The 27,567-nt window shown below is 38.6% G+C and overlaps 1 pseudogene; it reads left to right on the top strand.

The window, feature by feature from the left end:
* The window catches only part of LOC141418137 (ral guanine nucleotide dissociation stimulator-like), a 502,720-nt pseudogene that overhangs the window by 275,996 nt on the left and 199,157 nt on the right, over nt 1–27,567 (top strand).

Below are 27,567 nucleotides of genomic sequence, written 5' to 3'. Positions count from 1 at the left end.
TGAAATTTGGAAATCTTAACAACCACTCAGCAATATTTTCCACCAATGTTTAAGGTGGTGGGTCTGGATCAATTTCATATTCTGAATAATTCTTTGCATCTTGGTTTCTATGACAAATTGAATTGAGTGCAACAAGAAAGGGATGTAACATATTTTAAAATATCCTGCACCTACCCTAATGTGACTGCTGCCATAAGGAAATATTTTTAATTATTTCAGTATGCCCTGGCCTACGTTCCTTTGACTTTATTTATTTCACAGTTGCCTGTAGGAATTCTTACCCAGCACATTTTTAATTGTCTAGTAAACATCTGCATAACTACAAATTCTTTATATCTCAGGATAATTACTGTATTCTTTAGCTCCTATATATATGCATTATGGTCTTGTTTCCCCTTCACTTCAAAATATCTCACACTATAGATAGCTTCATATTTCATCAACAATTTGTATATATCTATTCCTACTAAGTGGTCAAAAAAACTATGTAGTTTGTACTTTTCTATTAGTCTACTGCCTTAGATTCTCTACCCTTTGAACTTGGATACTGTATCCTGTTCATCTTGGAATTTCCAGTGACTAGTGTAGTGATTGGTAGGAAAAACATGTTAACTAAAAATTTCACAAGTCTATTAGACTGAAATTGGAGGAAAAACTGTTTATTCCTCAAGAAGTAATGGCAATTTCTAATATAGACTTCCAAAGGCTACATAAGTTTTTATATTTAGAAACATCTTGAAAGATTCCAGTAGTAGAAAGTTTTTCCCCAAAGGCATTAACCAAAAAAAAGTTAGAGTCTTCTTTGCACATTCCTCAGCTTTGTGGTAGAGTGGAAATTCCACACAGAAAGGAGCAAGACAAAATGATGAGTGGTCACCTCCACCACTTGCACCCAGTGCCCACTCCTGGAGTAGAAGTATCTCTGAGAAATTCAGCTTCCTTCCTGAGCTGTTGTATGGTAATGGAGATTCTTGTAGGTGAGACAAGCCACAGGATGGAGAGTTCTGAAGCTTTAGAGGACAGAACTGACTTTATTTGGAAGATAATATAGAATCTCATTTCTAGGGCATTTTCACACAATAAGTTCTTGTTGGACAGAATTAAGAAGGGGCTCACATAGCTTCATTAATGGAAAACAACAGATGTCCAGAAATTTAATGGAATATGGACAAGAGCCAACCCAGTGATCTCTTCTAGAATAATGGTTGGCTGTGCATTAAAGGTTTTGTGCATGTACTGGGTTGCCAGAGGGGCAATGTGCAGAGGACATGAGGTAGAATTGAAGGATTACCCAACAACACGGCACAGGTAGCAGTGGTCTTGGGACTGAAACATAACTTTTGCCTGAATTCTAACTGAACAAATAGCTATTCTGTCATAAAGGCAAAGATTAAAATAATACACACCTTCAACAGTCTGGTTATGTCTAAGCCATGACCAGAGAAGGAAACTCCTAGTTCACAGTTCTGTGGTGAAGGTGAGAAACCATGCATCAACTTCCTGATGACACCTGCAGACTCACATACACACATGCAACCTGGAATAAAAGAGTGAAAACCTCATTGGTATCACTCAAAGATAATCCTTACAAATAATTGGCTTATATCCACTTGGGGACAATCTCCAAATAGCTAGTTTAAGAGGCAAAATAGAGGGACAATGTATACTTGTGATCAGGGACATTGCTGAAAGAAAATATTCTTTACATGGTTAATTCAGGAAAGTCAATAAATCAATAGTAAAGCAAACAACAATAAGAACAAACATCATGTGGAGGAGTGGGATATACAGTTGCAATTTTTCTAAAAGGTCTACTTTGCAACAAAAACATGACACACCAGAAAAAGAAATCCTGAACCATTTACAACAGGAACTACATTTGATGGTGTGCAAATGATGGAGTGAATCAAAAGAGACTTCAAAGCTGCTATGATGAGTATGTTCAAAGAATTAAACGGAATTAAGTTTAAATAATTAAAGGAAAGCACACTTACAATTTCTCATTAAATAAAATATCAATAAGTAATAGATGCTATAAAGAGACAGATTTGGAATTGTGAATTTGCGAAGCTTAATAACAAATGAAACATTCACTATTCAGGCTTGAGAGGGCTGACACATGCTATAATGTAGGTTGGGCTTGGAAACACTGAACTAAGTGGAAAAATAAATTGCAAATATGACATATGGTATGATTCCATCTGTATGAAGTGTCAAGAAGAGCAAGTGTGTAGAGGTAGAAAGTTGAGTAGAAGTTGTCTTGAACTTTGGGAGGATGTTAATTGCCCTAAATATTCATATGTTGAGTCATAAATCCCTATGCCTTCAATGAGATCATATTTCAAAATAGGGAAATGTAGTGTCCTAGATGGGATCTTGAATGAAAGAGAACATTAGGTAAAAACTATGTGAAATAAAAAAAGTATAGCTTTCAGTTCATAATAATAATATTGTGATTTTATTAATTTTGACAAACTTAACATTAAGGTAAGTAAAATAACCAATATATGGAAAGACAAATACCACATGTTTTCTCCAATATGTGGAATGCAAAATTTTTAAATACTCAAAATGTGAAAGAGAGATTGCTAGGAAGAGATAAGAAAGCTGGGAGTAATAGGGGATAAAGGGGACAGAGGCTAGTACGGAGGGTGGATTTTCTTATAGCAGGAATTGAAATGTCACAATGAAACCCATTAATATGTACAATTCATATGTACTAATAATTTAAATTTTTTAAAAGACTAAAGGTAACAAATACTATTCAGGGTGTGAGAAAAGGAAATCATTGCCAAATGTTGGTGGGGATGTAAATTACTATAGCCAATATAGAAAACACTGTAGTGGTTCCTCTCAGGAGGTATGGGGTTAGACAGAAAACCCAAACATGAAAGCATTTGATGTCCCCACTCCAGAGGAATTACTACAGAAACCTTAAAGCAACAGAGGTCAACACGAGAAGAGTACCAGGAACTAGTGAAAAGATCAGTTACAGATGAATCTACCTGGTTTGTAACACATTTGTACATGAAAGCATTGCTAGGAATCTCTCTGTATAGCTGTCTTTATCTCAACTAGGAAAAATGCTATATTTTTCTTATTATTGCTTATTTCTACAGTTCAATGGAAGTGGAGAAAATCGCAGAATAGGTTCTGTCTGGAAGCGACGGGGGTGGAGAGGGTGGAGACAGGATCGAGGGGGGGAGAAATGACCCAAACAATGTATGTACATGTGACTAAATGAATAATAAAAAAAGAAAAAAAGATTAAAAACAGAACTGCAATTTGATCCAGAAATTCCACTACTGGGGATATATCCAAAACAGATGAGATATACACATATACATACATACATATATGTATGTATGTATATGTGTATATGTATATATATATATATATACACATAATATGTATATATGCATGATGCAGTGCTATAGAGCCATTGAAATTGATGTGTTGAATGGAAGTGGAGAACATTCGACGTTGAAAGTGGCGAGATGGTAAACAAATGGGAAAACAGGAGAGAGATGGTTATGAGGGAAGGTTTACCAATTGGAATGAAGACATACACAGAAAGTTGTAAGAAGTTCTTATGTACCATTGCACAGTAGGATGACTATAAGTAATAATTAGGCACTATGCATTTAAAAAGCTAGAAAATGATTTTTAAAATTTTTACCATAAGGAAATTATATGTTTGAAGCAATGCATATGTTAACTTGATTTACACATTATACAACTTATACTTGTATCAAAATAACATGTAACTATCATAATAATAAACTCTATTAGTTTATATAATTTTTATGGTTTTGTGTGTTTCACAGTAAATTAATTTTTAAAAATGGTAGGAAAAATTGCTTGTTGTATATAGGAGACACATATTATCTTTGTAAAATTTTGGCAAATCTATAACTACACTGTAAGTTAAATGTTTGTCTTAAAATGTCTTGGATGAAAAGAGGGGGGCATTATATTGAAAATTACTGAACATGTTAAGAAAATAGACCTGACAAATTCTGGAAAAATTATTGAAAGACTTAAATTGAATGAAAGTCATATTGTCACTTTTTAATTTTGTTGTGCTGGATAGGGATACATTGTGGCATTTGCAAAGGTTCTAACAACATATCAAGAATATCATATTTAAATTTACCCTTTTCAACATTCTTTTACTCTCTTTCCCCATTCAAGAATTTCAACAACTGTCTTTTTTTCTGTTTACATTCATGGGAGCACAAGTTTGGCAATATATTCACCCTTTTATACCATTTCCCGATCTATTCCCCATTCCCTGTTTTATCAGCCTCTCCGGGAAGGGTCTGTTCTGCCCCCCTTTGTTCTCTGATTTTGCAAAAGTAAGGAAAAAGAAATGATAATATTCCTTCCTGCTTTACATGCTTACATTTATTTCTTGTATATTTCCTTTCACTGGCATGCCCAGTTCTATGTTGTATACAAGGGTCTAGAGTTGGCATCCTTGCATCACACATATCTCAGCAGAAAAGCTCTGAGTTTTCCCCCATTGCATCTGGTGTTACCTGTGAGCTTTTCATATTTTATTTCTATTGTTAAAGTAAGTTTCTCCCATTCCCATTATGTTGAGGGTTTTGATCATGAATAGATGTTGAATTTCATCAGATGTGTTTTTTCTGTGTCAATTGAGCTGATTGTGTTTTTTCCAGTTCATTCTGTTAATGTGATGTGTCTCATTGATCCCTACATGTTGAGCCATCCTTGCATTCCAGGGATAAATCCCACTTGGTCACCAGGTCATGGTCATCCTCATGGTATATAATATCTTGAATGAGTCATTGAATGTTTTCTCTAGCATTTTATTAGAGTTTTGCATCCATATTCATCAAAGACATTGGCCTATAGCTTTCTTTTCTGGTGAAGTCTTTCTGTCTTTGGCATCAGTGTGATTCTGTCCTTACAAATATTGGAGATGTTCCCTCCTCCATTTTTGGAAGTTTAAAAAGCATTGGCATTACTCTTTGCATATTTCTCATTCTTTTCCATTGAGTCCCTACAGTTCTGGGGTTTTCTTTGTGGGGATGTTTAGTTACTAATTCACTCTATTTGTCATGATTCTGTTCACTTTTTTTTTCTTCTTGATTCAGTTTGAGTAGGTTGCCTGTGTTTGGGAATCTATCCATCTCTTCTTGGTTATCCAGTTTGTTGTTACATTAGTGTTCATAACAGTACATGTCAACTTCATTGACCTAATACCTAGTTTTTATGATGCATTGATACTTACAGTAACTGAAAATTTAGTGTTTTGTACCCGTAAGTAGTGTCTTTTATGCTCATAAGCTTTAGAAGATTCAACTCAACATACCATGGATTTAACTAGAACTGTAGCTATGTTCCAAGCCATTTTGATTTTTCTTTCAGTAACGTTTGTTAGCATTGGAAGTGTTAACATCTTGCTATACATTCATGTGTAAGAAATTAATGAACTACCATTGTCCTTCCCCAGTGTGTCTACTTTTCTCATGCATCCACTGGTTCATTTGTTGTCCCCTCATTCAGCGAGGCAACAGGAAGAGTGCCAAAATTCCTAATGATTGTGGTTTGTTTTCCCTTTTGCAAGTGAGAACTATGCATTTGCACCTGTGGATTCTAGATCTCAGTACATATGTTTTCTGGTGCAGACTACGCATTGCTGTCATGCTCCTCTATAGCTGGTTTCACTGGAGATGTTGCCAGATGGCAGCACTGAGTTCTCCCAGTTTGGTCTCATCCTCAACTTTCTTCAGTGTCTGCAAAATATCAGGGACCTCCTCTATCAGTCCATCAGAAAAGCCTCTCCTCTATAGATACTCCATGGGTTTGGCTTAGCTGGGTGCTGTGAGTTTTAAACCATTGTTGCTTCTAGGCAACTGTGAGCTATAGGTCATCCAGCCCTTTTCCCTAGTCAGGGACAGAAATGAGGTATAATTTTATTTCAAAATTTGGATCCACTCTATCATTTTTTGGTTGCTGTAATATTGATTGTGTGCCAATAATGTGTTCCCTGTCTGATTTATCTATAGGGAACTACAATATTATCCATATTAATGTATCTATGTCACATACTATTCAGTTCTAGAAACACCATAGACTATATACATATTAATACATGCTACAGTTTCAGGATGGCATTACTATGTGTTACAATATATTTTTACTCTTTATAGCCTGCACCTGAGGGTTTTGATAGGACTAACTGTAAAATGTGTGTACACATGTATATCTGTGTAGCTACATTGTATGATATGGGCCCTCTGATTTAGATATTTTATGATGTGGAGCCCACCAGTCTCCTTGGCAGGAATCCCTTGCATGTCACTGTAAGCCCTAGCCTGATGAGCACATCAGGGTCCTTTGATCCCCACACAATGCCATGAGGAACACATAGGTTTGTTGGGGAGAGTGTTAATTCCATGCGTGGCTTACTAATGTGCTGATTTTTATGTTGTTTTCTAACTCAAATAGAAAATTGTACATTAATAGACAGATGTTTATTAGACTTGGGTTATTAAACCAATGTCAAAGTTTATAAAATTCCAGTCTGATTTTTTCTGCTAGTGGACAAGAAAGTCTGGCTGTCTAGTAATTGGCAGTGATACGGGAAAATTTATATTTTTGTCCTCCAGGAACACCTCAGCTTTCCCTCCTCTGTCCTATCTATGTGCCTTGGGTAAATGAATGGCAAAGGTCTTGAATGGCCTGTGTGGTGAAAGAAATGAATAATAGCAATCAGTAGTGAGCTACGCTGTGTGTGCCAAGCACTAAGCACTGTCCCTCATAGTGAATCCAACCACTGCCTAGCTGCAGAGGAAGAAGCAGAGGCCTGATGAGATGCCATGGTTCCTGCAGCTGTGCCTCACACACAGGGGCCCTGTACCTCGACACCAGCTATGCAGGGGGCTTTCCCAGTCCTCACTTCAGGTTCACTTAACAGTGCCAGCACTCACCAGGAGGTGTGATTCAGGAGGCCTGTTGGAACTCTACACCCACGTCACTTGTACCACCTCAATTTAGGAACCATAGGCATTGGCTGGCTGTCAGTTGGGTCTCAGGGTCCTCATTTGAAATAAAGAGGCCTTCCCTAGCTCTAAAATCCTAATGAAGAAAACACAAAGAAAGGGAAATTTTGGATTTAGAACTCAACAAATAAAAAACATATCTAACTAATTAAAATAATAAGAAAACAATTGCTCCACTGAAGAATTTAAAAGGAAAATATGTCTCATTTTAAATATTGAAATAATTCAGTAATTTTTTCTAGAGACAATGATGAGATAGAGAGAATAAAACTTTTGTGGGATTTTTCAAAACCAATAAAAGAAGCAATAGTGACTTAAGAAATCTGTACTCATATGTTTTGCATTAGATTTTAATAAATTTAATAAATTTGCATTAGACTTTAATAAATCTGTCTTGAGGTTATTTTTAGGAATGTCAATTCCTTCATGGAAAGGTCTGCAAGAAATGACTGGCTGCACCTCCACTCTAGATCCCTAGAGCAGTTATTTAGGATGAACGTGTTTCATTGCAGTGTAGAACTGAAAGCCTGGCTATGAAGCCAGGGCTGTGAGCCATTCTTCTGCTTGGTGCACACACCATCATGTATGTGGTGAATTTCAGTGTACAGCCTTTAGATGATTGAATGAGTGAATGCACATGTCAGTGAAGTTACAAGTCCACGTAAAACATGCCTTCAAATGAACTGTAGCTTAAAAACTTCCTGTATGAAGAACTGTAGGGGCTGGAATTAAGGCCACTTTGTAGAGAAGAGTACTGTTGCACAGCTGGTCTTTTGCTATTGTTTTTAGATGTTCTTCAGTCTTTTTAATATGATCTGAAAGTATACAACATGATAAGTTAATTCTGTTGATCTTCTATTAAATTAGTCTTTAATGTCATATTTTAAGTGTAACATTATAGAGTAATTTAAGGTCATAGTACAAGGAGTAGAAATGAAGATTTAAAAAATAATTAGTTTTAAAATTCAAGAACATTAATTCCTTTGAATTATCCAGCACAGAACATGCTTCTAGCTCTATTAAATAGTTTGCTCAATAAGTATATTTTATTGTCTAGTACTTTTTCGTTGGTAAAAAATAACACTTAAAAAAGAAACTCATCACAATGAAAGGTAGGTCTTACTGATGATAGCTTAGTTGGGATGGTTCTCTGTCTACGTGGATTTACAAGAGGTGTGGACGTGATCACACTTGTTTAGGAAGCCTCTCTACATCACTGAGGTTGGATGCCCATCTAATGTCCTGACATTCAGGAACCTGGGGGTTAGAATTATAATTCACCCAAGGTTTGCAGATGTGGATGCTAGAGTTTGCCCAGGCCCCCAGGATTGCAGCCTGGTCTGTCTAACCATGAAGCCAGCTGGTGTTTTCTCCTATAGTGGATTTGGAAGGTTCATAGAATGCAAACACTAGACCTATGGAGGCCTCCATCTTTAAGGTTTCACAAACATCAGCTGGTTCCTCACCCCTCTTGATGGTTTCATAGTGACTTTATCATCCTTACATTCAACTGATGATGAATGCTTTTCCCATATTTCTGTGTGTCCTTTAAAATTTGTGCTCAATGTATATCTCTCTAGTGACACCTTTAAAAAATTTATTAGTGACTATTAATTATTCAAAGGGGTTGCATATAACACACTATGTCATATTCACTCCCCACTACACTTTCTTATCCCTTTTTCCCCACTCCTGATTTTTTTTACAACTGTAATGTGTTTAATTATGCTATTTTCATACATAAACATAATAAATGTATTTGATAATATTCTTCCCCATCACCCTCTCTTTTCACCATCCCATCTGGTTTTACCTGCAAACATATACATGTATTTGTGCATATATGTATATATATATATATATTCATGTATGTATGTATGTATGTATGTATGTATGTATATGTATGTATAGGATAGAGAGAGAGAGAGATGTGGACATCTATCTTTATACACAGCTATCACATGCAGAATACAGACATACATTCTGCATGTAATACACACACACACACACACATATATGTTTTTCTCAATCTGACTTACTTTGTCTAACTGGATGATCTCTAGTTCCATCCATTTTTCTACAAACTACATAATTCCATTTTTCTCATTTTTAAAAATAGTTCATTATATTTTCATTTTACTTTATATTTTTAATGAACATTCATTAAAAATCCAAGGGGGGTTCATTGTGTTAATTCTATACATGTCTACAGTGTACCCTGAAAAAGTTCATCACCTGCATCATATTCACTTCTTCATATATATATCTTTAGCATATTTTGATGTTTTTTACCTCTCATTATCCTTTTTTGCCTTCCTCCCTCCTGTTGATTCACCATAGACTCTCTTTCACATTCTTTTATCATCATTGTCATTGTCATCATCATTATTTTAGGTCTAGGTTCCCAAATGAGTCAGGAGCTGTGATATTTGGCATTGTTTTTTCTTTATTCATTTATTCACATATGCATACATTGTTTGGGACATTTCTCCCCCTTACCCCTCACCCTTCCCTCTCCTCACCATCCCCTCGCTTCCAGGCAGAACCTGTTCTGCCCTTTTCTACAGTTTTGTTGAAGTGTAGACATGAGCAATAATCAGAAAGACAAAGCATTTTTGGAAGTAGAAATAAGGATAACTATAAAGAGAGATTCCCAGCATTTATTCAATGCACAAGTATATTACAACCTGAATTGATTCATATACCAGACCTCTTTACTACCTCTTGGTCACCTTCCCATATACACTTGGGTTGTTTATGGTATTGTATTAGCTCTTCTGCAATGGGGACATCAAACACTTTCAAGTTTTGTGTTTCTTATCTATCCACATTCCTCCCATATGTGCTCTCTGCTTAGCCTGTGACCAAAGTCCAACATTATTGCATTTGCCCTAGATCTAAAGTCCGCATAGGAGGGAAAACATACAATTTTTTGTCTTCTGAGGCAAGCTAACATAGCTCAAGTTGATGTTCTACATTTCCATCCATTTACTAGCGAATGATAAGATCCCATTTTTCTTTATGGCTGAGTAAAATTCCATTGTGTATGAATACCACATTTTCTTAATTCAATCATCAGTAATGGGGCATCTTTGATATTTCCATAACTTGGATATTGTGAATAGAGCTGCAACAAACATGGGTGTTTAGGTGCCTATGGTGTAAGCTGAGTCTTATTCCTTTGGGTATATCCCTGGAAGTGGGATTGATGGATCATATGGCAGATCTATGTTTAGATTTTTAAGAAGCCTCCATATTGTTTTCCAAAGTGGTTGTACTAGCTTACTTTCCCACCAACAGTGTATGAGAGTTCCTTTTTCCCCACATCCTCACCAATACCTCTTGTTAGTGGTGTTTTTGATGATAGCTATTCTAACAGGGTTGAGGTGGAATCTTAGTGTGGTTTGATTTGCATTTCCTTCATTGCCAAAAATGGTGAACATTTTTTCATGTGTTTCTTGGCCATTTAAATTTCTTCTTTTAAGAAAGTTCTGTTTGGTTCAGTTCTCCATTTCTTTATTGGTTCAATGACTTTGTGGAAGTTTAGTTTTTTGAGCTCCCTGTATATTCTGGTTATTATTCATTTGTCTGATGTATAGATGGCAAATATTTTCTCCCACTCTGAGGTGGTCTCTACAGTTTAGAGACAATATCTTTTGTTTTACAGCATCTTTTTAATTTTATGTAGTGCCATTTGTCCTTCCTTTCTCTTAGTTGATGATCTGGTGGGGTTTTATTGAGGATGTCCTTGCCTATACTTATCACTTCCAGAGTATTCCCTGCTCTTTCCTGTACTAACTTCAGCGTTTTGGGTCTGATATTAAGGTCCTTGGTCCATTTTCAGTTGATAATAGTATAGGGTGATAAACATGGATCTAGTGTTAGTTTTTTGCAAGCAGATAACCATTTTACTAGCAAAATTTGTTGAAGTAGCTCTTATTCCTACATCATATGTTTTTGGCAACTTTGTCAAAAATAAGGTGGGCACAGTTTTGTGGATTCATATACAGTTCCTCTATTCTATTCCACTGGTCTTCATATATGGTTTTGTGCCAGTACCATGCTATTTGAATTGATATTGCTTTGTAATATAGTTTGAAGTCAGGTATTGTGATACCTTCAGCATAGCTCTTTTTGCTGAGTATTGCCTTCGCTATTCATGGTCTCTTCTCTTTCCAAATGAACTTTAGGCTAGATGTTTCAATCAATGTGATGAATGTCACTGGGATTTTGATGGCAATTGCATTAAACACGTAGATTGCTTTTGGCAGTATTGCCATTTTTACTATGTTTCTTCTACCAACTTATGTGCGTGGAAGATCTTTCCACCTTCTGTAGTCTTTCTTGATCTCTTTCTTCAGAGGTTTGCAGTTCTCCTTGTAGAGATAATTCACATCTTTGGTCAAGTTTGCTCCTAGTTTTTAAAATTTTGGCTATTTTAAATGGAATTGTTTCCATGTATTCTTTATCTATTTGTTTCTTTGTTGGTGTATAGAAAGGATAATGATTTCTGTAAGCTGATTTTGTATCCTGCCACCTTGCTGTAGATGTTTATAGTGTCTAGGAGTTTGGGGGTAGAGTTTTTTGGGTCACTGAAGTACAGCATCTATTGTTGTCTGAAAATAGGTATATTTTGACAGTTTCTTTACCTATTTGTATTATTTTTATTTATTCTTCTTGCATAACTGCTCTGACTAGGAATTTCAGGACTACATTGAATAGGAGTGGGAATACTGGGCATCTTTGTCTTGTTCCTAATTTTATGGGAAATTGTTTCAGTTTTTACCATTAGTTATAATTTTAGCTGTAGGGTTTTCATATACAGCCTTTAAAACACTGAGTTACATTCCTTCTATTCCTAGTTTTCTTAGAGCTTTTATCATGAAGTGGTGTTTAATTTTATCAAAGGCTTTTTCTGCATCTATTGAAGTGATCAAGTGGTTTTTCTCTTTGCTTCTGTTAATGTACTGTATTACATTTATAAATTTGAGTATCTTGACCCACCCCTTCATCCCTGGGATTATGCGACTTGGTCATGGTGAATGATCTTCCTGATATGTTGTTGGATTCTGTTTGCCATGATTTTACTGAGGATGTTCATAAAGGACATTGGCCTACAATTTTCTTTTTGGAGTTGTCTTTATCTGGTTTGGGGATAGCTGTAATTCTGGTTTCATAAAATGAGCTAAGCAGCGTTCCTTCCTTTCTATTTCACAGAAAAGTTTAAGGAGAGTTGGTATTAGTTCTTCTTTAAAGGTTTGATAGAATTCAACAGATTATACATTAGATCCTGGAGTTCTCTGCTTTTTGGAGTGCTTTATTGCTGCTTCAATTTCATTTTCTGTTATATATCTATTTAGGTGATTAATATTCTCTTTGTTTTAATTTGGATGGTCATAATTTGTCCCTTTCTTCAAGATTTTCAAATATATTAGAATATAGGTTCTCAATGTAGTCTCTGATGATTCCCTGGATTTCTGTGGTGTTTGTTATATCCCCTTTAGCATTTCTGATTTTACTTATTTGGTTTTTTTTTTTCATTTTAGTCAGATTTGCCAGGGATTATGTTATTTATTTTTTCAAAGAACCAGAGTTTTGTCTCATTATATTTTGGTGAATTCTGTTTGGTGTCCTGCAGGCTTCCTGTAGCTAAACAGGAATAACTTTCAGTAGATTGGGGAAATTTTCTGTTATGATTTTGTTGAATATGTTATGAATCCTTTTTGCTTACACATCTTCTCCTTCTTCAGTGCCTTTGATTCTCAGGTTTGGTCTTTTGATGGCAGTGGTGAATTCTTGCACATTCCTTTCGCAGGTCTTCAGTCGTTTGACTAATAGCTCTTCATTTTTTCCTTTAATTTCCTTTTTTATCTTCATGTCCTGTGATTCTGTCTTCTGCTTGTTCTAGTCTGCAGGAGTGGCCTTGCATTGTGTTTAGTGTTTCTGTTTCATTCTTTTTGCTGAAGTTTTCCATATCACTGGTCACTTCCCTTTTAATATTGTCTATTTTCATCTTTAATTCATTTATCTCTCTACTTATAGTGTTCTCTGTTTCACTTTGGCATTTATTTAGGGCTCCTATGAGTTCATTTATTTGTTTCTGTGTCTTCTAGTATTCTTTATTTTTGGTGTCTTGACATTTCTTTATTGCCTCTTTGATGGTGTTCTTGGGTATAATTGGCTTCCCTGGTGTTGTTTATCTTTGTTTTCTTGGAGTCTGGAACTGGTTATCCATTTTCTTCATTTCACTTTGAATCCTGTATTAAATTATTTTGGGGGGATAATGGTTTCCATCTCTTTTTCTTCTACCCATCGCTCTTCTTGGTACTGTGAAACTATATTCTTGATAGGCTAGTTGGTGGTTTCAGTCATCTGTTGTCTTTTCCTTTGTTTAATTTTTTTGTGGCTGTATTGGGTTTATAGGTAAGTGTGTGAGTGCTATTTCTGTCCCTGATCTGGTGTAATTTAGTATTAATAGTTCACAATGATAAAACTAACAAAAAAAATACCAAAGAAATAAATGGGGAGAAATGAACAAAAAACACAGGCAAACAAGAAAGAAAACAAATGAACCAAAAAGCAAAACAAAACCAAAACAAAAAGCCTCCAGGTTCAGGAACAATAGAATTTCAGTCTTAGTTTAATTTCTCATGTTATTCCTTCAGCATCCAATCCTGGTGTTGGTATTTAAGCAGAAGCTCTGCCATAATCACCACGTGGTTGGGTAGTGAGTTTTTTTCTGTCTTTCATCACCATCTGCTTGGTCAACTTCTGTCTCAGTGAGGTGTGGCAGTTTAAGTTTGCATGTGGTCTTCAGGTTGCAGAGATCATATGTGTTATCCACCAGCTTTCCTGCTTTGGAGTTGAGTTTTTGCTGGGGTTGATTACTAGGGGCTTCTTTCTTTGCCTTTCCCCCTTTCTCTGGGGCAAGATAAGGGATACATCAGCCAACCCTCTGCTATCAGCATATTGTGATCATTCCCTTTTTGTTCTTCAATTTTTCAGGGTCATTTTAGCTTGGATGCTGCTCACTGGCTCAGGAGATGCTCACTGTGGTATGCTACCTGGCCTACCTCAAGCAGAGGCTTGTCACCCACCTGCCATCAGCCCTTCTATCATTTCCTTGCTCCTCCCCCCTTCTCTGGTGGGTTTTCAGAATTCCCAACCACTCTGCTGTGTGTTAGTTTTCATTTCCTTGTTTATTCTTCATGTCTTTTTTATTCTGGGCAGGGGAGAAGGGGTCAGTCTAACAAGGGGGCAGTGCTGGTTTATCCCAAGGATGGCTAGGGAAATACCACGTGACACTTGGCTCTAACTTTTTGGTCTGCCAAATGTCTCCCAAGCAGATTTGGGGCTCTGGCTGTCAGCAGCAGGAAGCTTCCTGATTTCACAGTATAAGAAGGCATAGAGAAGCCTTCCATGGGCTAGGGGTTCAAGGTGTCCAAGTTTTGATTATCCTTGCAACACCAATTTCATTGTGATAACGATATTGAAGATCCTTTTTTCTTCTTGTTCTGAAACATACAATTCATGATTGTTTAGTGCAAATAACCCGGATGGAATTGGAGAACACTATGCTCAGTGATATAAATCAAGCAGCAAGACAATTCTCATTCTTGTAAACTAGTTCCTCAGCCCTTTGACTCAGTGCCCAGGTGCTTGCCTGTGAAGTTCAGGAGCAGAATCAAAGAATGAATAGAAATGAAACCTCTATGACCTGTACACAGTAATGTGTAATTGCAAGTAGCACACTGGATGTATAATGTTTCAGATTATAGTCTGTAGTCTAAATGGTGAAAATGAATCAAAAAGTAACCTTAAATTATTATCATGACCTGAGCCACAGAGATTCCTTATGCAGCCCCCCTCCCAAAGGATCCTTTGTGGGCATCCCCAAGATGGAGGAATCAGTGCTTCCTAAATTAGCACGTTGCTCTTCCTGACTCCTTGCAGAAAAGGCCTTGATATTCAACCATTATTATGTTGTTTAGAGGAACCATTATCCAAGATCTGCATAACTGTTTGTACCCTTAAGGATTCACCCAAATGTTTGCCAGATCCTTTATTCTCAGTGGACAGGAGCAATTCTGTCCACTAACTCAAATATGAAAATATCCACCAAATGGAAAGAAATAGGAACGTGCAATGGTCTGCGGCCTTGGTGGAGGAGGCCCACACTTCCATGGGGGCCAGCTCCCATCCATGGAGGACTACAACTTCATTTACCCACCTCAGTCCCTACTCCACTCTATAGAGTGTTTTCTGCTCAAAGTGAATTAGATCTTCCTATTCAGGGGTGTGTTCCTGTATCTCCAGTTCTCAACAATGGCTCTGACACTATGGACACTACATGCCCAGTATGAATGTTGCTGGGGAGGTCATAGTCTTTGTATTCATTTATTTTGAAGGGAGTCCAGTGTCAGTCAGAGATACTCCATAGACAGGGGAACTTCTGAAGGTATCCAGCTTATTTTTTGGTCAGAATCACTGGAGGCCACCACTTCCAGGTCTTTCTGCCATTGGTAGTTTGCACAGACCCCCTTCTAATCCCCATGTAGTGCTCCCTTTGCAAGGTTGGTTCTGCTCTCTTTAGGCCACTGATTGGGTTTCCCTTGTCCCTGGAATTCTCCATGTCTCACTCCACTGCTGGAATCTTCCTTTTATCCTGTGTTCTCCTGTTCATGATCCTGTTGCACCTCAGGCTTCTCCTCCACAGTCATGCTTGGGGAGGCTCTGACACCAAAGATGTGGCAGATCACCAGCAATTGCCCTTTTCCAATTTTTGTGCCACTCACTGTGCTTGCCAGGTGTGTTCACCTTCATGGGCTGTAGATAAGGAGTAGCAAGACCAGCAGAAGGGTAGAGTAAGAAAGTGGTTCTATGGGAAGCACTAGCTGGGACTTCTTCACTTGCCCCATTGAGTGTCCTCACATCTTTGGGAGGGATCCCTCTGCCTATCTGTACATCCAGGATACTGCATTACTCTACTCTAACTTTCCAAGCCTAACCTCTTGTTCTTTGAACACCTATCTGATATTTTCATTTTATACAGAGGACACAAAACATGTAACAGGAATCAATGGTGCCACCTTGAAGTAAAGGGAGTCTGTTGGTTTCTATCTTCATTTTATTTAGCATCTCACCAGCTTCACATAAAAAAGGTGAGCAAACATGTGTGACACTTATTCCACATGATGCTATACTTTGCCCTATTCTGAACTACACGTAAAATATTTAGCAATTCTTTGGATGAAAAACTTAGGTATAGAAAGACAGTAAATGGACAAATATATCTTCATTTTTTTCTATAATTCTGTGTAACACCTTACCACCAACTGAATACTGAAAACAACAAAAGTTCTTAACTCAAACATCTTGTGGATCAGGAATTGAGGGAAAGGCTTCCAGTGTCTGCTGCTCAGCCTCTTACAGGTAGCAATGCATGTGTTCACCTGGGCTGTGAATCTCAGAATAGGCTATTGTGGGATTCAGTTCTGTAGGATGGTATGTCTCTGATCCTCTGTTTACACACTGTGATGTCTATTTCCTCTTGCAAGTCATTTCAAATCTCTCAAACTTTACTTCTTCAATGTTTATAGGAAGCCATCTTGGAGTTCTGATCTGTGCCTTCAGTCTTCTTTTCATTATCAGCATGTTATGAGGAGCAAATTATTTGATCTAAATATTCTTGACAGCTGGGATGGTAAAACATAGTGAAAGGCACAGTGTGTGAGATGGAATTTAAGACAAGGAACTGGAAGTATCACAGCACAAGGCTGGGCAACTGGTCCAGCCCAGGACCCACAACCCTAGGAGAGTGACTAATTCAGGAGCTGGGTGCTGGTGGCTCATGCCTGTAAGGAGGCTGCTATCAGGAGGATTGTGGTTCAAAGCCCACCCAGGCAAAGAGTTAAAGAAACACCATCTCAAAAAGAAAAAAAACAAACAAACACCATCACATAAAAAGGCAGGTGAAGTGGATCAAGGTGTAGGCCTTGATTTCAAACTCCAGTACCACCAAAAAAATAGATGGAATGCTTGAGGACTACAAGTCTAGTCACCAAAAGTTTGTGTGGATCTTAATAGAGGTGGGGTAACAGCAGAATACAAGCATCAGGAGTTGGTGTCTCATTGCTAAATCCCAGGATGAGCAAAATAGGTTAGAATTCCCTACTGAGTGAGCACCTCATACTACACAAGTTGAGGAGGTAAGAACTTAAAGATGAGAGGCAAAGTCAGGGCAAGGAATCCCTGACCATTTTGGTTATGAAAATGGAGGCTAAGGGATGTGTTAGAGAAAGATGATTTGAATTGCTAGTTAGAAATGAAACTGCATACAACTTGTCATGTTTAGATATATTTTATTGGTATTTTAAGAAAATTAACAGCACACTTAATCATGTTAGAAAAAAACAAAGACAAGTCAAGTTGATCATTTGTCAAAAGCATTGCTGTTGATATTTTTAGAGTCACAACATTAAATCTCATGTAGCTCACAAGGCAAGTTGCAGAGGACTAGGACTAAGGAGAGTATTCCTGAAATATTATCCTTTAGGCATCAAGCACAGATTCATTTTTAATTACCTTGTAGTTTAATATGTTCACAGGTGTGCCAATACTGTTTCCTGCAAAATTAACTAGGAGGAAACTCTTCATATCACACCACATGAAATTCCATTTTAAGTGCAACTTCAGATTACATATTCTAAACCCTCAGTGTCTGCATGTCTGTTTGCAGCACTACATGGAGATCCCTCACTCATACTCTCAATTTTCAGAGTACAGGCCAATGAGGGGGTGTGCAAATCAAATGTGAACAAGAAATAAGGGAAATCAGCCCACCAGGGATAGTCAGCTTTAGCATCAGCAGGAAACTGCTTTGTGGTGAGAGACAGAGACAAGAGATGGTTGGGGCTACTGTGGGTAAGGAGTAATCCTTTTTTGCACTCTACCCATGGTATTTGGGATCCTTTCTGCCCTTCTGCCCAGTGGAAGTGACTCTCCATGGACACTTCCTTTGACATAGGTTGTTTTTCATGTTTAACATGACAATGTTGCACATCCTGGAAGTTAAAGACTTCAAACTCTTGGAAGTCACAATTTAGAGTAGTTAGGCCAATATATTTCATCAGGGACAAATTCTATTAATTATAAATTTTTGTAATATATATATATATACATAATTTATAAAGTATAAATTCTACTGCATTAAAAGAAAATTAAATAATGTTTACAGAATGTTAGAAAAAGAAAAAGCATATAGTTTAATGTATACACAGGTGTGTCGACTCCAATTCCTATGAAATTTTCTTGGTGCAAAACTCTTCTTAAGGCACTCTATTAAATTACCCTTCAAATAGAACATAAAAATACATGGTTTACACACTCAGTGTCTGTGTGTCTGCTCCCAGATGTCTCTTGAAAGCAATCATTGCACAGGTTCCACAAAAGGTGAGGTGATTAAACAGAAATAGCCTGTGCCCTCTGACCACCCCTGCTCAGTCCAGCCATTCCCTCAAAGACACTGACACTGGAGGTGAGTCTTCTCTTCCATGAGGTATATCACTCCAAAGCACTTTCCTCAGAAGAAGGGGAGATCTGTAGCTCCATATAGAGGATACTCAGTGGCATATGGGAGCCATGAAACTCAGGCATCTCAGGGCTTAGATGCCTGGTGTCAAGAGGGCTTGTTTCTCAGGAGTTTGGGATAAAGGAACTGTAACCAACCCAGAGCTCCAGTTGTCATTGTACAATCTCTTGAAGATCATTCTGAGGGGTTGTCCTGGAACATGTCTTGACAGTGGGTTATTGGACTCTGTGCAGGACATGGTAGAATCCATATGAGCTTGGTTGTTTGGAGGCTGTAGGTCATTACTGTGTCCCTGTGATGATATTTTCCCAATCTCTTGAGATGATATGTTCAAACAACCTCTATTTTTATTTGGTGTAGAAGGCATATTCTGGAGATGTCTCAGGCCAGGATTTCCAGTGTTCTACTGGGTGATATCAGAGGGTTTGAGTCTTCCTCAGAGCACAGAGCTGGGTACTGGTCTAACCCATTACCCACAGCCCTATGAGAGCACTTATTCAGGATCTGATACTAGTGATTCATGCCTGTAAGGAGGCTGCTAGTAGGAGGATTGTCGTTCAAAGCCAGCCCAGACAAAGACTTAAAGGGAATCCACGTCAAAAAGAAAAAAACAAAAGAAACACATAAAAGTGTTAGTTGGAATTGCTCAAAGTTTAGGCCCTGATTTCAAACCCCAGTGCCACCAAAAAAATATGCAGAGGCTTGAGGACTACAAGCATGGGCAACAAAAGTTTGTGTGGATCTTAAGAGAGGTGGGTGACTTTCAGTATAAAAGCGTCAGGAGTTAATGTTTCATTGCTAATCCCAGGATGAGAAAAATATCCAAGAATTCCCCCACTAAGTGAGCAGTTCATACTACACAAGTTGAGGAGGTAAGAACTTAAGGATGAAAAGCAAAGTCAGGGCAAGGAATTCTGTTCTTATATACTGTTCAAGGAGGAACATGAAACAATGCATACTTATTTTCTTTCTCTCTTGATGGTAGTGTAGTTTGGACTCATTGTCTTGTCCTTGGGATGCAGTCACTTTACAATTGAGTCATATAAAATTCATTTGACAATGCAAATACAAAGTAATAGGGGTCAGAGGTGAATCTAAAAACCTTAAACTGCAAGTAGTCACATAGCTTTTCTTCTGAGAGATTATGAGATTCTTTGTGATTGGGTTAAAATAATTGGATTATGTGACATGTGCAGTCAGCGGACTTTGGCTTATACATAAAAGCATTTGGAAGTACCTTTCCTCACTTCCCTTTCCACCAGCATCTGGGAAGCTGCATCAGGCCCAGGGCTGTTTTTCTTGACCCACCAGTGTGGAAACTTTCTGACACACAAAGGGAAGACAACTGAATTTCAGGTTTGATCCTATTTCCAATTTGTTGTTCAGATTGTTGTTCAGAAATTCCTACACTGGAAGAAATATGAAGAAATGTATGTTTGGGTCTTAGAGAAAATTTATTTTCTTTATGCTTGATAGTGCAAGGCTGAAATCCCAGCTCCAAGTAGCTTGTGGCAGTTAGAGAAGAGAGGGACAGATACACCTAAGCTATACAGGGACTTCACAAAAACAATTGTGGTTCATAGTTGAGACCCTCTATGAAAACGAAGAAACAAAAATGAAAAAAAAAAAAAAGCGAGTAGATAAATTTCATTTGTAGAGCTCTTGCCTAATGTAGACAAGGTCTGTGGCTCCACAAAAGTAGTGAAAGAAAAGAAATCCTCATTTCAACTTCAGTAGGATTTCCATGAAGGGAGACTCACAAAAGAAATCATTCTTAGTCAGGATGGTACAAATCTCAAGGAAATATTCTAGCATGCTATGATTTCTCTAGGGTAGTTATGAGCTTGTATGGAACCTTGTGGTTTTGCCATGGAAACTGCAGTATTGCATTATTTCATTGTTCATTTAATTTGTTCAGCACATATTTTTTTCTAATGCTCAGGAAGTCAAAATACCAAACTGAGGACAGCTGAGCTGACTTCAAGGAGACAAGGAAGGTGGCACACCTTTTCTCTAACACTGAGCCCCACACACTCTCTTGAGCTATGAATGGGAAGAAGCAGCTGGGGGGACCAGACAGGCCTAAGGTTCCCCCACCAGAAGAGGAATATCCAAGAGTAAGTGGAGGCTTGGGTGTCTCTGCAGCCAGTGGGCTCCATAAATCACACAGCCAGGGTTTGGTTATAGATGATTGTCTCTTTAATCAATTCTTTCTTCTCATGTGTGATTTCCCTGCTTGGAAACTCCTCACAGGGAGACAGAACAATACAGAGACTCTGAGGGGCAAATTTCCCTTTTATGGAAGATCATATTTAAGAAGCATTCTGTTCTATTGCTTAACTCTAGAGCATTTCACATTTTTAGGCTGAAAACCTCCTTTCTATATCTTTCCTAATGAGGACGTTGGGAAGAACATATTGTCATTTAAAAATCTAGCAGTAAGTAGGCCAAAAACGATTTGGTCTTGTCTGAATAGAATAGGAAAGTAAGACTTGAAAATCTCTTCTTTTATTGGCATTTGAGAGTTCTCTGGAACTTTTTCAGATCCAATAGCAGTTCTCCTTTTCCACGCACAGGTAAAGTGCAAGCGGTGTGGAGCTTTTGGGCACACTGCAAGAAGCAGGAGGTGTCCCATCAAGTGCTGGGCTGGGGCCATGATCCCACTGCCCATGAACACAAAGAAGCAGAAAGAGAACCAGGAAACATGGAAGCCTCCATATTGTCAGAAGGCAGGGGCCTTTCAACAGGCTGATAGAGAAAAAGAGCAGGGACTGGGGTGAGAAATGGGCCAGGTGAAAACTAAACTTCAAGCACTAAGGCTAAGGACATGGTGTCTTTCCATGCCTCCAACATTTGTAAAGCTCTGCCCAGGCAAAGTAGATAATAGAGAATATTCAAATAAATAGACCAGATCTGCCTGGCCTTCTGTACCACAGAGATAAGTCTACATTCAACCAGTAAGTGGCAGGGGTGTAGGAACAGACACAAAAGAATGGAATCACCTTGAACCTTACTTTGAGAAACAAGATAACTGCCAGGAATTCTGGTGAAACTGTCCCATGAAGGATGGAGCAGACTCAGTACAAGTCATGGTGATGCCCTGCATGAGTCAAAAGAAACACTCAATAGCATGGAACCCAGACAAATTTCTGTCCATGTCATGGATAATCAGTGCATAGACACTTAACATTGTTTCTTCCTCAGACAAAAGGAGCAGCAGGGGAAGGCCCTGGTTCAGAAAGTTTTCTGAATTCACCAAGGGAGGCAGGTGTACAATTGGACAAATGTGGCAGAATCCTGTGACGATTTGAGGGTGAGTCTCTCCTTGGTGTCCCTTGTGTTTTGTCTTCTGTTTGCCATCTTCCATTTCCTCTCTGAATAAATGTTATATTCCAGGTCCCCATCTGACTAATAAAAGGCCAGTTTGTGTACTTACCAGGGGCCACACTTTGCTTTTCTTTAATTTTCATGTGCGTAATTACTTCTGTCTTCAATGATGTGCAAGTGAGGACATGTCAAGTGATTTCATCAAATGCCTCTAAATCTTAGACACTTACATGTAAGAATATAAAATTTCAGGAAAATAAAATCTCATTAGTCATGTTACTACCCTTCATTATCATTATCCAATTAGCTCCCCGGAAGCCTATAAGAAGGTGCTTTTTTTTTTTTTTCATTTTTCTTTTATTATTCATATGTGCATACAAGGCTTGGTTTATTTCTCCCCCCTGACCCCACCCCCTCCCTTACCACCCACTCCACCCCCTCCCGCTCCCCCCCCAATACCCAGCAGAAACTATTTTGCCCTTATCTCTAATTTTGTTGTAGAGAGAGTATAAGCAATAATAGGAAGGAACAAGGGGTTTTGCTGGTTGAGATAAGGATAGCTATACAGGGCATTGACTCACATTGATTTCCTGTGCGTGGGTGTTACCTTCTAGGTTAATTGTTTTTAATCTAACCTTTTCTCTAGTTCCTGGTCCCCTTTTCCTATTGGCCTCAGTTGCTTTAAGGTGTCTGCTTTAGTTTCTCTGCATTAAGGGCAACAAAAGCTAGCTAGTTTTTTAGGTGTCTTACCTATCCTCACCCCTCCCTTGTGTGCTCTCGCTTTTATCATGTGCTCGTAGTCCAATCCCCTTGTTGTGTTTGCCCTTGATCTAATGTCCACATATGAGGGAGAACATACGATTTTTGGTCTTTTGAGCCAGGCTAACCTCACTCAGAATGATGTTCTCCAATTCCATCCATTTACCGGCGAATGATAACATTTCGTTCTTCTTCATGGCTGCATAAAATTCCATTGTGTATAGATACCACATTTTCTTAATCCATTCGTCAGTGCTGGGGCATCTTGGCTGTTTCCATAACTTGGCTATTGTGAATAGTGCCGCAATAAACATGGATGTGCAGGTGCCTCTGGAGTAACAGTCTTTTGGGTATATCCCCAAGAGTGGTATTGCTGGATCAAATGGTAGATCGATGTCCAGCTTTTTAAGTAGCCTCCAAATTTTTTTCCAGAGTGGTTGTACTAGTCTACATTCCCACCAACAGTGTAAGAGGGTTCCTTTTTCCCCGCATCCTCGCCAACACCTGTTGTTGGTGGTGTTGCTGATGATGGCTATTCTAACAGGGGTGAGGTGGAATCTTAGTGTGGTTTTAATTTGCATAAGAAGGTGCTTTTTATTAAACAGAACAATAATTAATTTAGAAAGATTACCTTTCTCATTATGACATAAAATATAATGTAATTTGACAGGCCGCCTGGAATGCACCATAATCACTCCTCAGCCTCCTGTGCACAGGGGTCTACATGTGTGAACACCACACTCTGCTTCTTCCATGTCTAACATGACAACATACTGTTCTTTCACTGTTAATACCACTGTTATATCCTCATTGTCTTACTTTTGGGATTTTCCTGAAATTTTGTGTGGAGCAAATACTAATGTATAACTGCCATGCCTATCTTTCCCATAGCAACCAAACAGGCCAAAATTCTACTCTAGAAATAGGAATGCATGTTTCCTTGTCAATGTTGAAAATCATCAAACATCTATCAACATATCTGAAATGGGATCCATGGGCCCTAAGGTGTCAACCATCAAAGGATCAGAATTTCCCATCTTTTCTCCTGTGCAAAATAAAGGTCAGAGTTTAGTTCTCACAGAAATCACAAGGCTGGCATTGAGAAACTCAGGTCAAGACAGTGCCCAATTTATGAGTATGAGACACCCAAGTCCAGAGGATGGCTCCCTCAATAAAAGGCTGCCCCCAAAATTCATGGCATTGGGCAGATCCTCAAGCTTCTGACACAAACACAGTCACCTCATGTAAATAAACCATTCTGCTTGCAATCTGCAGCTTACAGATATGTTCAGAACCCCCAAATCAGCTTTAGAGCATCAAACAAGAGATCTGTCCATGTTCCTGTGCACAATGACCAAAATCCCCCATAGAAAGCGAGACTCAAATCCTCTGACTTCACCCAGTAGAACACTGGAAAATCTGGCCTGAAACATCTCCAGATTATGCCTTCTACACCAAATAAAAATAGACAAGGTTTGAAAGTATCATCTCAAGAGACTGGGAAAATATCAGCACAGGGACACAGTGATGACCTAAGGCCTGCAAACAACCAAGGTGCATGGATTCTGCCATGTCCTGCACAGAGTCTTATAACACACTGTCAAGCCATGTTCCAGGCCAACCCCTCAGATTGATCTTCAAGAAGTTGTACAGTGACAACTGGAGCTCCTGGCTGGTGACAGCTCCTTCATCCCAAACTCCTGAGAACATAAGCCCTCCTGACACCAGCCCTCTCACTGATGAGATGCCTGAGTGTCATGGCTCCCATGTGCCACAGAATGGCCTCTATGATCATCTACAGGTCTCCTCTTCCTCTGAGGAGAGTGATTTGTAGTGAGCCACCTATGGAAGGGAAGACTCACTCTGGGCATCAGTGACTTTGAGGGGATATCTGGGCTGAGCAGGGGTGCTCAAAGGCACAGGCACTTTCTGCTTAATATCCTCACCTTGTGTGGAATCTGTGCAATGATTGCTCTCAATAGATTTCTTGGAGCAGAGACACAGACACTAAATATGTAGGTGATGCATCCTCAACTTGTAGTAAAAATGGAATTTGACAGACTACCACAGGAAGTGTTTTGCACCAAGACATTTTCATAGGAATTAGAGTTAACACACCTGTGTATACATTTAACTATGTGTTTTTTTTCCTTTCTAACATCCTGTAAACATTGCTTAATTTTCTTTTAATGGCAGTAAGAATTATAGTTCATAAATTATATATATATATAATAAAGTGTATAATTATTATAATGTATTCCTGATGAAATATGTGTGGCATTACTTGTCTAAACTCTTACTTCCAACTGTGTGAAGTCTGTAACTTCCAGGGTGTGAAATATTGCCATGTTAAATATGACACACAACTTGTTCCTAAGGAATTGTTTGTGGAGAGTCATGTCCACTGGGCAAAAGGGCTGAAAGGATCCTGAAAACCCTGGGTACAGAAAAAAAAAGCTTAATCCCCACCCACAGTAGCCCCAAACATCTCTTGTCTCTGTCTCTCACCACAAAGCATTTTCCTGCTGATGCTAAAGCTGACTATCCCTGGTGGGCTGGCTTCCCTCCCCATTTCATTTGCAGACCCTTCAGTGGCCTGTACTCTGAAAATCGAGAGTTTGAGTAAGGGATGTCCATGTAGCACTGCAGACAGACATATAGACACTGAGGGCTTAGAGTACATGATCTTAAATTGTACTTAAAATGGAATTTAATATGGTGTGATATAAAGTGTTTCCTCCTAGTTAATTTTACAGGAAATAGGATCTGCACACCTTTGTACAAAGTAATCTGTAAGGTAATTAAAAATGAATCTGTGCTTGGTATATAAAGCACAATATTTCAGGAAAACTCTGCTTAGTCCCTGTCATGTGCAACTTTCCCTGTAGCCAATGTGAGATTCAATTTTGTGACTCTAATTGTGTCAACAGCAATGGTTGTGACAAATGATCTACTTGATTTCTCTTTGTTTTTTTCTAACATCATTCAGTGTACTATTAATTTTCTTTCAATAACAATAAGATACTTCTAAACATGACAAGTTGTATGCACACTTTCATTTCTAACTAGCAATGCAAGTCAGCTTTCTCAAACACATCCATTAGCCCACGTTTTCATAAACAAAATGGACAGGGATTCCTTGCCCTGACTTTGCCCTTCAGTTTGAACTTCTTGAGTCCTCAACTTGTGTAGTATGAACTGTGCACTCAGTAGGGGAATTTTAGGATAATTTTCTCATCCTGGGATTAGCAATGAGACACTAACTCCTGACTTTTTTATGCTGAAGATCCCCCATCTCTCTTAGGATCCACACAAACTTTTGTTGCCCACACTTGTAGTCCTCAAACCTCTGCATCTTTTATTTTGGTGGCACTGGGGTTTGAAATAAGGGCCTACACTTTGTGCCATTCCAACGGCCCTTTTGTATCATTGTTTTTATTTTTGTCATGGGATTCCCTTAACTTTTTGCCTGGGCTGGCTTTGAAACACAATCCTCCTGATAGCAGCCTCCTTACAGGCATGAGCCACAAGCACCCAGCTCCTGAATTAGTGTCTCTCATAGGATTGTGGGTCCTGGGTGGACCAGTTCCCCAGCCCTGTGTTGTGATACTTCCAGTTCCTTGTTTTAAATTCCATCCAACACACTGTGCCTTTCACTGTGTTTTACCATTCCAGCTGTCAAGAATATTTAGATCAAATCGTTTGCTCCTCATAACATGCTGATAATGAAAAGAAGACTGAAGGCACAGATCAGAACTCCAAGATGGCTTCCTATAAACATTGAAGAAGTAAAGTTTGAGAGATTTGAAATGACTTGCAAGAGGAAATAGTCATCATGGTGTGGAAACAGAGGGTCAAAGACATCAACCTAAGGAACTGAATCCCCCAATAGCCTGTTCTGAAATTCACATCCCAGGTGAGCACCTGCATTGCCACCTGTAGGAGATTGTGCAGGGGACACTGGCAGCCTTTCCCTCATTTCCTAATCCTCAAGATGTTTGAGCTAAGCTATTTTGTTGTTTTCAGTATTGAATTGTTGGTAAGTTGTTAAACAGAATTATAGAAAAATTAAAGATATATTTATCCTTTTACTGACTCTCCCTACATAATTTTCTCATCCAAACAATTGCTGAATATTTTACATGTAGCATGGAATAGGTTAAATATAGAATCATGTGGAACAAGTATCACACATGTTTGCTCAAGCTTTTCCATGTGAGGCTGGTGAGATGATAAATAAAATGGAAAGAGAAACCATCACACTCTCTTTACTTTATTGTGACTGGAGATACTGAAACGCTCCCATGAATAGGAAGATGTAATTCACCTTCAGCAGGAAACTTCTGTATGGAGCAGGCTAGTGACTGAGGTGGAAAAATGAAGGGGTAGCGCTCCACAGATGGGAGCTGGGCCTTTTCCACCACGACTCCAGAGCACTTCAGGTTTCCTTGTTCCTTCCACCTAGTGCATCCTGAGTCTCCAGCTTTCATATTTGAGTTAGTATGCAAAGTCTCCAGTGGACAGAGTTGCTCCTGGCCACTGCAAGTGAAAGATTGTCAATCTTTCAGGTGAATGATTAGGGGTGCAGACAGTTGTGCAGAACTGACTTAAGTGTTCCTCTAAACAACATAACAATGTTTGAAGATCAAGGCCTTTTCTGCAAGGAGTCAGGAAGAACAACCTGCTAGTTTAGCAGACACTGAATCATCCAATCTTGAGGACACCCACAAATGTTCCTGTGGATAGGGGGTTGCATCAGTAATCTGTATGGCTCAGACCATGATAATTTATCCTTACTTTTTGATTCATTTTCACCATCGAGCCAATAATCTGAAAGATCACAGAAGCAAGGTGCTT

This window comes from Castor canadensis, chromosome 2, assembly GCF_047511655.1.
Source record: "Castor canadensis chromosome 2, mCasCan1.hap1v2, whole genome shotgun sequence".
Lineage (NCBI taxonomy): Eukaryota > Metazoa > Chordata > Mammalia > Rodentia > Castoridae > Castor > Castor canadensis.
This window is presented reverse-complemented; position numbering and strand designations above follow the sequence as displayed.